Source organism: Narcine bancroftii, chromosome 3 (genome assembly GCF_036971445.1).
Source record: "Narcine bancroftii isolate sNarBan1 chromosome 3, sNarBan1.hap1, whole genome shotgun sequence".
NCBI lineage: Eukaryota > Metazoa > Chordata > Chondrichthyes > Torpediniformes > Narcinidae > Narcine > Narcine bancroftii.
The window spans coordinates 56,558,036-56,572,500 of record NC_091471.1 but is presented as its reverse complement, the minus strand read 5'-3'; the positions used below and the strand labels follow the sequence as shown (position 1 = coordinate 56,572,500).

Sequence of the window (14,465 nt, the reverse complement as noted above, 5' to 3'; positions counted from 1 at the left end):
AGTGTTGAACTATGCCCCCCACCTTTCCTCTAACACTGGTTCTGGCACCAAGCCTGTCACGGAGGAAGTTGGGGAAACATTAAATTGGCTTTTACCAAATTTAGCATGTTTAATCACATAATGATGCTGACATATTGTATTAGTTCAACTGACCTAAAAATGTTTTCCTGCTCGTTTTCATTTGTACTCAACATCTGTTGTCTCTTACATCAGTGTCTAACAATAGTCAGCGGCAGTGATAGATTCCTAGTGCCCTGATACCACTTTTCCATGGTCACCATGTCCTGATGAAACCTTTCACCATGTTCATCACTGACTCCACCACAATCAGCATGGAAGAAGTCCAAGTGCAAATGCAGAAAATGAATGTTCAATGACACATTGTATTTCATAGTTTTGTATGCTTGAAGTAGACTTAAAATATGACAGGAAATCAGAAAAAAAAGATTATATCTAAAAATCTGTATGTGATAGGAAAATTTTAAATTGATTTTCATGATCAGCAGTCCAAAAATCCATAAAATGCACCCAAAGATTTTTAGAAAAGAAAATCTTTGTTGTCCTGTATAATCTGCACAACCAAATTCAAAATGCTTGAACTGCCAGCTCCCTCATTGCTTGCTATGTTCTGTATATATCTTTCTTTGGCTTGGCTTTGCGGACGAAGATTTATGGAGGGGTATGTCCACGTCTGCTGCAGGCTCGTTGGTGACTGACAAGTCTGATGCGGGACAGGCAGGCACGGTTGCAGCGGTTGCAAAAGAAAATTGGTTGGTTGTGGTTGGGTTTTGTGTTTTTCCTCCTTTGTCTTTTGTCAGTGAGGTGGGCCCTGCGGTCTTCTTCAAAGGAGGTTGCTGCCCGCCAAACTGTGAGGCACCAAGATGCACGGTTGGAGGCAATATCAGCCCACTGGCAGGGGTCAATGTGGCAGGCACCAAGAGATTTCTTTAAGCAGTCCTTGTACCTCTTCTTTGGTGCACCTCTGTCTCAGCTCACCATAAAACACGATCTTGGGAAGGTGATGGTCCTCCATTCTGGAGACGTGACCCACCCAGCGCAGTTGGGTCTTCAGCAGCATGGATTCGATGCTTGCGGACTCTGCCAGCTCGATGAAGTCATTCCAAAATATATAGTCCTGCTTTTAAGCACTCTTGTGGACAATTCAGTATTTTTGTTTCAACATGCACAATAATTCAAAAATCTGTAAATTAAAAACCTAGGTCTGAAAAGCTAGCAGCACTTTCCCATCATTTTTAACATGCATCAGTGCCAAAATAGAAAATAAACAGAAAATACAAGAAACACTTTGTGTCAGGTCTTCATATTCGCTCCATTTCTCTTTACTCAGATGCCGCCTGACCTGTTGGGTGTTTTCAGCATTTCCTTATTTTATTTCCGATTTCCAGCATTCGTGCATATTATTTTTTAAATAAACTTTCATTTACTCCTAAAATTCCAATAAAGGGGTTAGGAAATGTACATCTAAAGGATCACTGTGCAGGGACCATCCTTATGTGAGAGTTAAGCCATTTAAATTAGACACTGGTTCTGCTTCAGTCTAAATTCAAATCTGCAAGGATCCTGACAAGCCCAAGGTGTTGGAGTAATGTTAACCTGTCACCAGCTTCCTCTCTGCCAATCATATACTCCTTACTTCTTATTACTGCCATTGATTGCCATTAATATGCTTCATCTTGATTGATATCCCTGTGTTCTTCCTTCCTCAATTGCTTGTGGGTTGTGTTGCTAGCGGCTTTGTGAGTGAGTGAATGACTTGTGGCAACAACATGCCTTACCTTTTAAGCAGACAGATTCTACCTTTCCATTGCTTTAGAGTTTATGTAAATTGAATTGCTGTGCACTAACTGATTGAACTTTTTTAGAAGATAACCCAGTATTTACTGGTCCATTTCAAAAGGCTATTGAGCGGTTGGAAAAAATTTATTTTCTGCCATGATATTGGTTATAACACGACCACTGTTCGATCCAGTGTGCATCATCTGGCTGAGGATATGCTCAGTTTCAAAGCTATTAACATGAAGTTATTGTCTGGTAACTGATTAGTTCTAAGAATTACTGGATGTATTCTCTTAGTCTAAGTAAAATAATTGTGAACTCTCACTTTGATATCAGACATCATGTCTTTGTGAGTGATAAATATTGCAAGTAAATCTCTTGAGTCCTCTGTCAATGGGAACAGGTCCTCTCCACTTACTCTGCCACACTCTTCATGATTGTAAGTATCTCCATCACATTTCATTGCATCCTCAAGTTCAGTTCAAAGTTCAAATTTTGTCAGAGTGTATAAATGTTATCATATATAACTCTGAGATTCTGTTTCCTGTTTATTACTTATTGGTGACTGTAAACAGTACTCAAGACAAAAGACATAGATGTAAACAAAGAAAGAAATGTAAACAATCTTACTATGTAATACAGAAAATAAACATAATCATAAATAACATGCAATGTTTAAATCCTTAAATGTTTGTTTGTTGATTAAGAGTCTGATGGAGGAGTGGTACCTGAACAAGGTAGTATGAGCCCTCTACCTCTTTCCTAATGGCAGCAGAGACAATAGAGCATGATCTAGGTATTGTGGATCCTTGATTATTGTTGCTTCTCTCTATGGCAGGATTCCATGTAGATTTGGTTGGGAGAGCTTTACTTGTGATGTTCTATGCTGTGTCTACTAGTTTTTGCAGGTCTTTTCATTCAGATGTATTGGTGCTCCAATAGCAGACCATAATACAGTTGGTCTGTCGAAGTTTGCTAAGTTTTCTGATGTCATACCAAACACCTGCAAACTCCTAACAATGTAAAAGCACTGACACGCTATCTTCACGATGACATTCGTGTATTGTGTCCAGGAAATATTTTCTGAGATTAAGTCCCAGGAATTTAAATTTGCTCATACTCTCCACTTCTGATCCCTCAATGATCACTGGATCATACACCTCTGGTTTTCCCTTCCTAAAGTCCACAATCAGCACCTTGGTTTTGGTGATATTGAGTATGAGGTTATTGTTGTGCACCATTCAGCCAAGTTTTCAATCTCTCTCCTGTATGCTGACTCATTGCCCCTTCTCCTACAACTCACCATCATCAGTGAATTTGTAGATGGTGTTGTTGCCATATCGAGCCACACAATCACAGGTGTAATAGGTGCAAAATGAGTAGAGCAGGGGCCTAAGAATGTAGCCCTATGATGTCCGGAACTGACGGAGATTGTGGAGGAGAAGTTCTTACCAATCCTCACTGACTGGAGTCTTGAGGAGAGGAAATTCAGGATCCAATTACGCAGTGGGGTAATGAGGCCCAGGACTTCCAGGACTTGGAGTTTGCTGCTAAGTTTTGAGGGATGAATGTCGAATTGTAATCGATAAAAACATCCTGATGGATGCATAGTTACTGCCCAGATGTTCCAGCATTTTTGTGTAGAGCCCATGAGATGACATCTGCCCTAGTCCCGTTGCAGCAGTTGGTAAATTGAAACAGATTCATGTCGTTGCTCAGACAGGAGCTTATATGCTTTCGCAGTGGCCTCTCAAAACACTTCAAATATTGTGGATGTGAGTGCCACTGGTCGATAGTCATTTAGGCAGGTTATTACACTTTTGGTCACAGGAAAGATTGAGACCAATTTGAAACAGATGAGTACCAATCCCAGCTGGAGTGAGATGTTGAAGATATCCATGAATACTTAGGAAAGTTTGTCAGCATGGGTTTTCAGTAGTCAGCCAGGTACTCCATCTGGACCGGATTCTTTCCTTGGATTCGTTCTCCTGAAGGCAGCCTGCATGCCATCCTAGGATACTGGCAGTAGAGGATTATCAGGGGTCATGTGGGTGTGCAGTGATTCTTCCTTATTCTGGTTGACAAATTGGGCGTAGAAGGCAGAAGGCGTCAAGTTTATCTGGGAGTGCTGCGTTCTGCACCAGATTTGGTTTTGAAACAGGTTATGTCAGTTAGGCTCTGCTACAGGTGTCAGGTATCCTTTGTTATTTCCATTTTTGTCCAGAATCTTCACTTCATCCAGAAGATGGCTTTTCACAAGTCGTACCTGCTCCTTGTGTATTGTTCTTGATCTCCGGACATAAATGCCTGTGGTTTGGCTCTCAGCACTGTTCATCCCAGGCACTGGTTGGGGAAAACCCTGAATGATTTGTTGAGGGCACACTCATTCACAGCTGTTTTGATAAAGTCTCTAATAGCCCTGGTTTAATCATTCAGATCCCCAATTGAATTATTGAACATTGCCCAATTCACTGACTCGACCTGTTCTTCAGTCTCCAGTGACAACCTTCTAGCTGTTCTAGTCTCTGAAGCCTTTCTTTTTAGGCTTTGTCTGTTTGCAGGCAGAAGGAGTACAACGAGACTATCCGACTTGCCATAATGCAGTATTGGAAAAGAATGGTAGGTCTTCGCTATCTCAGTGCTGCTGTGATCAAGTATGCTGGGATCTCTGGTACAACATGTTATATGTTGATGATAATTGGGCAGGGTTTCCTTGAGAAAGACTTGGTTAAAGTCACTGACTATGATTTGTAGTGTGTCAAGGTGGTTGGGCTTTCATTTACTGACGACATTGCACCCCTCCCCAAGAGCCTATTTATAATTGGCATCGGGAGCGATAAAAACACCATGAGATCATTGATAAGAACTCGGGGTAGATAGAAGGGTCTGCATTTAATCAAGATTTGTTCTAAGGCATTGGAGCAGGAGGTTGGCATAAACCCAACTTCCATGCACCAGCTGATATTAACTAAAAATCACACACTGTCCCATCTCTTTGGCAGAATCCTCCCATGTTTCATGACAGTAACCATTATTTTCTCCAACCCATTCACATAAGTCACCTTAATCCTTGCATTATTTTGATAATTCTCTCTTAGGCTCTCTTCAAAGACTTCTTAGCTTTTCCAATGTGTACAGCACCTTAAGTTTGACCTACTTCTCCAATGTGTAGCCAAGCCAATATTTTCTGATTCATAATGAAACCCTAGCTCTTTTATTTTCATGCCCCTTTTTTGAAAGCTCAAGAATTTGACTGCTATTCCAGCCACTTTGTCAGCTTGCCCTGCCACTTTCAATGCACATGTACATCTAGATCTCTCTGCACATTATCCCTTCTGAAATTGTGCCCTATATTTTACATTGCCTCCTCTCATTCTTCCATCAAAATGTCACACTATTAAAATCTCAGCATCATTTTTACCTGCCACCCACCTGTCCATATCTCCCTGTAGCCTGCTGCAATCCTTCTTACAGTTCATAATTGCCTCAAGTTTTGTTTTAGCTGCAAATTTGGAAATTGTGACCTATAAACCCAAATCCGTATCATTAACATATATTAAGAAAAGTAGTGCAGAACTCTTGGGATTTCTATAATGCACTTTTCCAGTTCGATAAATAACCTTTCACAGCTGCTCTTTTTCCTCTTGGTCAATTTTCTACCTAACTGTTCCAGCTCTCTTGATTCAATGGAGTTCTAACAAGCCGACACAGTAATCCTTATCAAATGCCTTTTGGAAGTCTAAAAATAAAGGATTAGCTATATTTCTTCATTGGTCCTTCAACAAATTCTTGATGATTTTTTCTAAAAAAACTACATGCTTGTCCATGTTACTTGTCGGGAGGAGGAGAGTGAGAGTGTCAGCATCACTCAAAGAGAAGGTCAGAGGAGTTTAGCTGGGTGGTTTTTAGGTAGATGAAGACTGCAATGTTGTGTTTAGCGAATAATAAGAAAGTCAACTTCGTGATGTTCTGAAATAAACAAATGAGTGTATTATTTGTTTAGCTGAGGTAAATCTACAAACTTTTAATTCTTTCCCTATTTTTTCAAGAAATTTCCCCATTGGGTTATAGGGTTGGACAGAAACAAACTCTTCGGCACTGTCCATGCTACCTGTCGTTCACCTGAGCTAGCCCCATTTTCCTGCCTTTGACCCATATTCTTCTAAACCTTTCTGAACCATGTCTAACTGTCTTACAAATATTACCATCACTAAGATTAAACTGACTGGTCTGTAGTTATTGAGTTCATTATATATATTTATAAAGCATAGCTCTATTGTTTAATAGGTTAAAGCCAAATTCTTGGCAGTTCCTCTGTAACTTCATCTTCAAACTAGGATGCATCACATCTGGTCCAGGTGCTTTATTGTCTTGGAGAATATTGTCTCATTTTTCTACTGAGGCACTGCATTGCAGGATAGTTTTAAAGTGAGAAATAAAGGCTACTTGACTGAGATGAAGGATGCCCTCTAAGTCCATTGTGTTTTGTCCTGGCTTTAGAACACTTAGCTATTGCATTTTAAGGAAGGGCACAGCCGACAATGGTTTGTTTATGGTGATGATTTATTGCTTTTTATTTCTAATCTTTGGACTTTATTGCCTTCTGTGCTTTCTTTAATTTCTCATTTCAGTCAATTTTCAGGTTACAAGTTAAATCTTCATAAGAGTGAACTTTTTCCTTTGAATAATTTGGCACCAAAAAATAATAACTTTCATTTTAAAATTGTAAGAAATTAATTTACTAATTCAGATGTCACAATTGCTAAAAACAATAAAAACTTATTCAGATAAATATTGGCACTCATTTATTATCTAATTCATATCCTGTGCCTCCATAACCAGTTTCATGATTGGTCTCTGATCAACCGCACCACTTCACTTCCATATCAAATCTGTTCAAACCCAACAGACATGGATCAGAAGAGAGGAAAGATCAGAATTGATTGCTGCAAAGACTGGCTCTGTGAATCCAGAGCAGGAGGAAAAGAAACATAGGGAAAGGGAAAGAGAGAGAGAAAGAGAGGAAAAAAAAGAAATAGGGAAAGGAGAAGGGGAGAGATGGCAATCATCATTGTGAGTAAGGGGGTGATTGGTTGTGGGTGTGTGTGTGTGATTGATGGAAACATGGAAAGTCTATGTTATTGCCATCTGGCCAGAGTGAATATGAAGTGTTGTTCTTCCAAATTCTAGTGGTCTCCGTTTGACAGGGACTGCAGGGACCGTTCCCTCGTTAGCTTGCTTATTCACTCCTTCCCTCCCACCAATTGCCCATTCAGTGCTGTTACAAGATCAAACCAGCAACCACAAAGAAGGTATATCACACAGGGGTAAAGATGAACAATTACTTTATTAACAAAAATTCACCTTCAAACTTTAATTCAAAAATCCTCCCTTTTATAACAATGCCCACTGGTTACTATGCAAATTTCTATAACAGTGTAAAACTAATAAATTCCCCAGCCTAAATATAACATATGTAATTAAAGTCTAATTTATATTTCCAACCAGCCCACAGAAAAACTTAGACACAAAACAAACTCAAAACACACATGACTCACAAAACTTCGATCTCAACCGAAGCAAAGATCATCAACAAAATTCAGTTTGTTTGGTAAACTGAAGCCAAAAGAACTTTGTGAGAGAGATAGAGCACAAAATCCGAAGTTGTCTTGTGTTGGTTGCAGAGAGAGGAACATCTGGCTTGGTCCAGATCCTTCTGGCTGCCTTCGGAATGTCCATCCTTTTTGAAATCCAAACATTCTAAGCTGTCCTTCAGACCATGACTCATGGTCTGGGCCTTCTTCCACTCCACAACACCCCCATTGGTGGTTTATCATCCAAGTTCAGAAATTTTTAGATAATTTTCTGCACATGCTCAGTCTGTCTACCTTCACCTTGGCTCTTAAAAGCAAACTGTCACTTTTTAACATAAAACCACACAACACATAGGTCAATACACAACACAGAACTCTGTAACAGGCACCTACCCCTGTGATTGCAGGAAATGCTACACTTGAGCCCACACCTCCTCCCTCACTACCATTTGTAACCCAAAACAGTCCTTTCAAGTGAAGCAACACTTCACTTGTGAATCTGCTGGGGTCGTCTGCTGCTTTCTACATCATCTTTTCAGTTTCCCACATGAACTTTTATTTAATAATAAGTTTTATTCTCTCTGTAAGAATGGACTAATTTTAGATTTTGATGGATATTCTTAATTTTATCCTTCTGTTAAATCCCACAAAGTTTAAATTTCATTTGTTGTTGTTTTCTGCTAGTTAGATTCCAATCCATGCCTAATTTAACTCTTATTAACAGAATCTAATTGAAAACTAAAGAAAATCCCAGAAATGCTCAGAAAATTAGCAAACATCTATAGAGGGAGTGTATACTTCTGAGGACAACTTTTAGATGAGAGTTGAGCAAGGTTAGAATTAATGATTCCCACTGAACATTTTCCTGACAATTTAATCATGTGGCATCAGATGATGAGATGGCCAATTGCAAAAACACATTCAATGTCACTGCTCTGATCTTAAAGTGGTTGAGTCCTCTCTGATTTAATGCCTTTGCTTGGGACTTTGTTTGAGAAGGGTCTGAGGAATTAAAGGGTGTTCTTTGAAGTTTTCTTTAATTATTAGTTTGATTTTGATTGATCTAGTGTTCTGCGTGTTCCAATGCTATTATGCAGCATTCTATCCAGGCCTGAGGGAAAGATTACTAGTAATTAGTTGTGCCAAATGATAAACTGGATGTTCCAGATATCGATCCATTATTTCCATATTAATTTTAGAATTTACAATTTATGGATATCTACCTAGTCAAACCATCTATGGTACAAAAGCCAGAAGCTCAGAATGGTTATTTTGTCTGAAATTTCCTTCAGTACAACACCGTAAGCAGATTATGCATCCGGGTATTAAAAACAAAAGATCTGATGCTTAGTGTGGGAACAACTATGGACACCTCAAAAATGTTCCACCAGGCATTGTTCATAGGCCAGAAAATTTCCTTCATTTATTTCTGTTATGTATCAAGCTTCACCATATCAGCTGCAGAAATATTAAAGTTCTGCAGTAATCCCACGAGTTCATGGAGTTAGTTCATTGCAGATGGAAAGCAGTATGGATTTTATTAACTTTAATAGAAATAGTCACTTCTCTAGCATTTGCTTAATGTGGACTAGCTGTCCAAATATCCAAGCTTGTAAGGGCTGATACTCTGCCACACATTTCTATTTCTTCACTATGATTACAAAAATAGCTATAATCTTTCATTAAGCTTTCTTGCTATGATGACAACCTGCAGATAATACATCTGCTCCCAAGAAGGTTACAATGTCACATACTGCACAGATTCACTGGGGCTTAAAGATCAGAAATTAGCAGATCACCACTAGTGTCATGACTAGAATTCCCCCAACCATGCCCTTGCCTATTCTTTAGGGAGGTGAGAGTGGCTGCAAGTAATTATAGAAATGTAGAAGCATGCTGTTACTCAAAGATCAGTTGTTTTTGTAGCCTTAGTGACAAATTCATTCACTGACTGGCATAACAGGCTACAAGGCTATCAAGGCACCCAGTTGGCCAGACTCAGTTTGTTCACAGTGAGTACTGTGGTACTGACATCCAATTGTATATAATGTGAGTCTCTCCAAATGCTGCGATTGAACCTTGAAACCATTCAATGAGCGAGCAAACAAAATAGTTCTACCTCCAGGGTGCCAAGATTTTGAATTGCTCCCTGTTGAGAACAGCCGGCAAAAACAGATAAATTCCCAGCACTTGCTCCTGATAGTTTTATTTTTTGCAACAGTGGTGGGAGAGTTACATTTTATCAAAGTAGTTTGACATTTTCAATCTTAAACACTAATTTTACATTATTCTTTCTGTGTGGTATTTAAATATTATTTACTTCACATTCAATCTTTGTAGTTCCTCAAACTAATTATTTCCTTTTCTGCCTTCCCTCCTTTCTTCATCTTCGAGCTCCAACGTATTACCGAGTTTATTTTTTTTTCCCCTGAGTAAGTTTGATAGATTTAATTGTAGTCTTGTCAAATGAATGGAAATTCTTTGTGTTCCCTATTGAGTTGACCAGGTAAAGAATTTAATACAAGTTCTTACTATTAAAATAAAGGAGAGGTAAAAGATGCTATTATCAAGTAATACCAAACCTGATTTTATAACACCAAAGACTATTAGAAGAAGAAACAGCTTCTCAGTTTTTAAGACCTAGGAAGGAAGTTTTAATCTCACCAACCATGCAAAAAGAAGAAATAGTATTGCATGTCTGGAGCTCAGAAAAGAAAACAAGGAGTGTTTCAAAGCATAGAAACAAAGGCACAACTTGACATGAATGGTTACAATTGGAAAGTAGCGAGAACATTGATATGAGACAATGATTCAAAGCTGGGGAAACATTTCATTTTAAATTATAAGCTTTTTTTTCTTGTGATCTTCCGACAGCTAAGATGGCCCCCAGATATGGCTGCTGCATTTATGTCTCTGCGACATGGGCTTCATAAATCATTTACAATATTTGAACAAAATACATAAAAGACAAAACTAAGCTTGTTGGGAGCACTGTGAAAGGAAGAAATGTGGGAGCAACATGGCTAATTGGAGAAATGTAGGTGCAAGTTCAGTCCATTTGGAACATTTCCTGATCTTAATAAAGCACAAAGATCATTCACAAAGTTTGAGTTGAAATCTTTAAATAACTAGGTTTGAAGTAGTGAAATTTAGACTGAAGAAAAAATGATACATTTTATAATTCTGAAATTATATGGTAAACATTCTTTTAGTTAAAGCCTTTTTTTCCATTCATATTCAAGATGCTAATATGGAAAGGTTTATCTTCTCTCATGGAAATAGTTGATTATCAGTGAACAAATCAAGTATTTGCTTTGCTGTGCAAACGAGTACAAATATCCCTGAATTTCAAATCATCCTGTCAGTTTTATTAGTGTGTGCTATGGCATTCTGGAGACAGCTAATCGGTGGTCAGCCAAAATTCAATTAACCACAGCTGCTTCACAGCGACCACTCTCTTCTACTGATAATTTATTAATTTATCACCATCAACATGAAACTTTATGGTGTTTTTTTTAGCTGTTTGTTTTTGTTCCAAATTTAACCCCTTGTGCAATTGAAAATGAAAGAAAAGTCTGAGTGGCAGGGGCAAAGATAGACACAGTTGAGATGGTCTAATAGTTATTATTAAGGTACAAATGAAGAAAACTTAATTAGAAATTCTTTACTTATTCATTCGCAGGATATAGACATTGTCCATCCCACATTGCTGCATAACTGGAGGCAATTCATGGTTTACCCTGTTGGTCGGTTTGGAGTCACTCATGGTGCAAATTGGGCAAGGATGACAGATTACCATTCCTGAAGGACATGGAAAACAAAAAGCTTTTTTTTGCGACATTAGTAGTAACACAGTTAATTGTAAATAAAATCCAGATGTATTTAACTGAGGGTATGATGTAAATAAAGAAATTGGAGAGGTATCTTTTCTTCTTTGGCTTGGCTTCGCGGACGAAGATTTATGGAGGGGGTAAAAAAGTCCACGTCAGCTGCAGGCTCGTTTGTGGCTGACCAGTCCGATGCGGGACAGGCAGACACGATTATATCATATAATAATATAACATGCATCTTGATATTGACTGGGCATATCAAATTAGTGAAGGATGAATTGCTGAAAAGCATGTAGGATGGTTTTCTGGATGAGTATGTTGGGGAAGCAATGAGGAGATATGTTATTTAGATCAGGATATATTAGCTTTTGAAGGAATGAAGGAAGCAAAGATTCAACAAACTAGTTGTTCAGACTTTGTCAAAGCTGTTGAATGAGGATGGATTGAGAAGATAAAGTGTCTAGTCTCTATGGTTTTGGTTAACAAGGTGTCTCCATGTTACAGGATGATAGCAATGATTGAAGCATTCAGTACTTTTAGCATTTTTACATAACTTACAAAGATGTGGGAATTGTGTCTCCCATGACTGAGGAGTCCAGAATTAAGAAGTCACAATCACAAGGTAAGAGAATGCTACTTTGAACTGAAATGCATAAATGATTGCATTCAAAATGAAGATCAATATATTTCTGTAAATTAGGAGCATCAAGATATATGTAGATAATATAGGCCATATGAAGCTGAGGTAGAAGATGACAGGCATTTTAATGAATGGAAGCTTGGGCTTGAGATGTTAAATGGATTGGTCTTCCTATGGACTTGAATTTAAATTTTCTAGATTCTATGCTCTTGTCTTTAGATCAATAACTCAACACTTTGGTTTCTTGACTATTTACGTTGCATAACTGATGTAAAAATGGGAGTCCAAAGACCAATACTGACTCTTGGAAAGGTGGCAAAGAAATGGCCAAAGAATTTCAATATTTCACTTTATGCATGAGAAAGAGTTGATGGGTTGGCTCCTTAATCTCACAAGGGGCTTCAGAATTATTATAAGCAGGCATAATCTAATGGCAGGTTCTGAAGGAAATAGGAATGGTCAAGGATAATTGTGGTCTTACTGCAGGTTGGACAAAGTCTCAACATTTCTTAAATATCCTGAGCATGAATATAAGAGGGGATCTGGGCATGCACAATCTCTTCCAACGGATCTCATTTCAAGCCTGGATGCCACTCTTTGGATGTTTCAGCCATGTGGCCCTATTGCTAATGTGAACCATTCATGGGAAGGATGGCCTTCACCTTCATAAGTTCCATCTCAGCAGTTGAAAACAGGAGCATATCCAATGTTTGGTCTTCTTCAAATGAAATGCTTATCAGTCTCCACTGCTTGTCCTCAGTCCCAGAGATATGTTTTTAAAGAATGTTCTCTATTGGCTTACCCATTCATGAGTGATCTTAAAATAAATATCTCATCTTTATTCCATAATATCCACTCAACTGTCCTAAAATTAGCTTTGTGCTCCTTCGTCAGACATCCCCATAACCCGACCCCAATTAATAACCGTAAATGTAAAGATTCTATTATTGTCATGTAATACTACATTTCGAGTATAACATCCATGAAATTCTTTAACTTTTGTCTACCATAAGGCAGACAGAGAGTCACCACTTTGTCCAGCACAGAAACCTACAGCATCTGCTGTTCCTAGGCAGTTTCCCCTCCAAGAACTGACCAGTCATGAACCTGCTTACCTTCCTAGACCAGGCAATCCCAGGCGATTTCAGACTATCAGGTGCTGAACTTGAACTTCGTTCATTGTCCACACCTATTATGCAATATTCTCAAACTACAAACTTTTGGTGGTCAGTCCCATGTCATTTTGAGATTGCTATTCATTTATTTCCTATATCTCAATTCCTGGTTAGTGCCCCTTTCTTTTCTTATTCTGAAGAACAATTCTGTCTTCTATGCTTTCATGAAATATATAAGCACACACATTTCTGTTTAAATATTGTCATTGCATTTATCTTTTCCTTTGAGCAAAATTCTGTTCCTCTTTGATGGAAAGATATTATAACTACATTTTCCCTTTGTGTACCTATTTCTCTCTTAAGAACAGAATTATAGAATTAATAGAGCAGAGAGAGATTATACTGTCTATCACCTCTGCGTCAACATTTACTTGCGCAATCCTATCAATCCAACTACCTTTTTATCTCCATAGACTCTGTAGCACCTTGATGACACTGCAGCTGGAGTACTTATTTATTTTATTTGTTTCAGACTTATTGTCAGAGTATAAACATTACATAGAAACCTAAGAATTTTTTTTCTGCCTTTGAGGCAGAATTACCACTTATTTGTAGTGCAAAAATAAAGAACTGTACAAAATTTACACATGTAAACAAATAAAGAATTGTAGACAGACAACAAAATATCTGCAACACAGAGAGAATATTAAAAAAATCAATAAACTGCACAAAATAAAAGTCCTTAAATAAGTCCCTGATTGAGTTTGTTGTTGGGGAGTCTGATGGGGGAGGGGTAGCAGCTGTTCCTGAACCTGGTGGTGTGAGTCTTGTGGCACCTTCAGCTCTTCCCTGATGGCAGCAGCGAGAGCAGAGCATGTGTTGGGTGATGCAGACCCTTGATGATTGTTGCTCCTCTCCAACAGCAGCCTTCCTCATAGATGTTCTCAAATGTAGGGAGGGTTTAGCCTGTGATGTCCTAGGTTGTGTCCACTACCTTTTTGTGGGCTTTGCATTCTGGAATAATGGTGTCCCACATTACCAGACCATGATGGAACTGGTCAGCACACTATCCACCACACATCTGTCGAAATTTGTCGAGGTTTCTGATGTCATTCCAAACCTCCACAAACTCCTGAGGAAGCAAAGGCACTGACGTGCTTTCTTTATGATGCCATTGGTGCGTTGGGTCCAGGAAAGATCCTCCAAGATAGCAACTCCCAAGAACTTAAATTTGCTCACCCTCTCCATCTTTGATCCCTAAATGATCACTGGATTGTATACCTCTGGCTTTCCTTTCCTGAAGCCAACATTCAGCACCTTTGTTTTGATGACATTGAGTGCAAAGTTGTCAATGGTGCACAATTCAGCCAGGTTTTCAATCTCCATCCTGTATGCTGACGCATCACCTTTGTTTAAACAACCGTGGTATCATTGCCAAATTTGAAGATAGATAGTGTTATTATCACTCAGAGCCACACAGTCTTAGGTT

General features: G+C 38.6%; 1 long non-coding RNA gene across 1 annotated transcript in view; it reads right to left on the bottom strand.

Annotated features, from left to right (window-relative positions):
* The window catches only part of LOC138756114 (uncharacterized), a 58,941-nt gene extending 51,456 nt beyond the window's left edge, over positions 1–7,485 (bottom strand). The window contains exon 1 of the long non-coding RNA XR_011352761.1: positions 7,356–7,485. This is a non-coding gene — a long non-coding RNA (uncharacterized lncRNA). The remainder of the gene's footprint in view (positions 1–7,355) is intronic.
* Between the last annotated feature and the right edge of the window lie 6,980 nt (positions 7,486–14,465).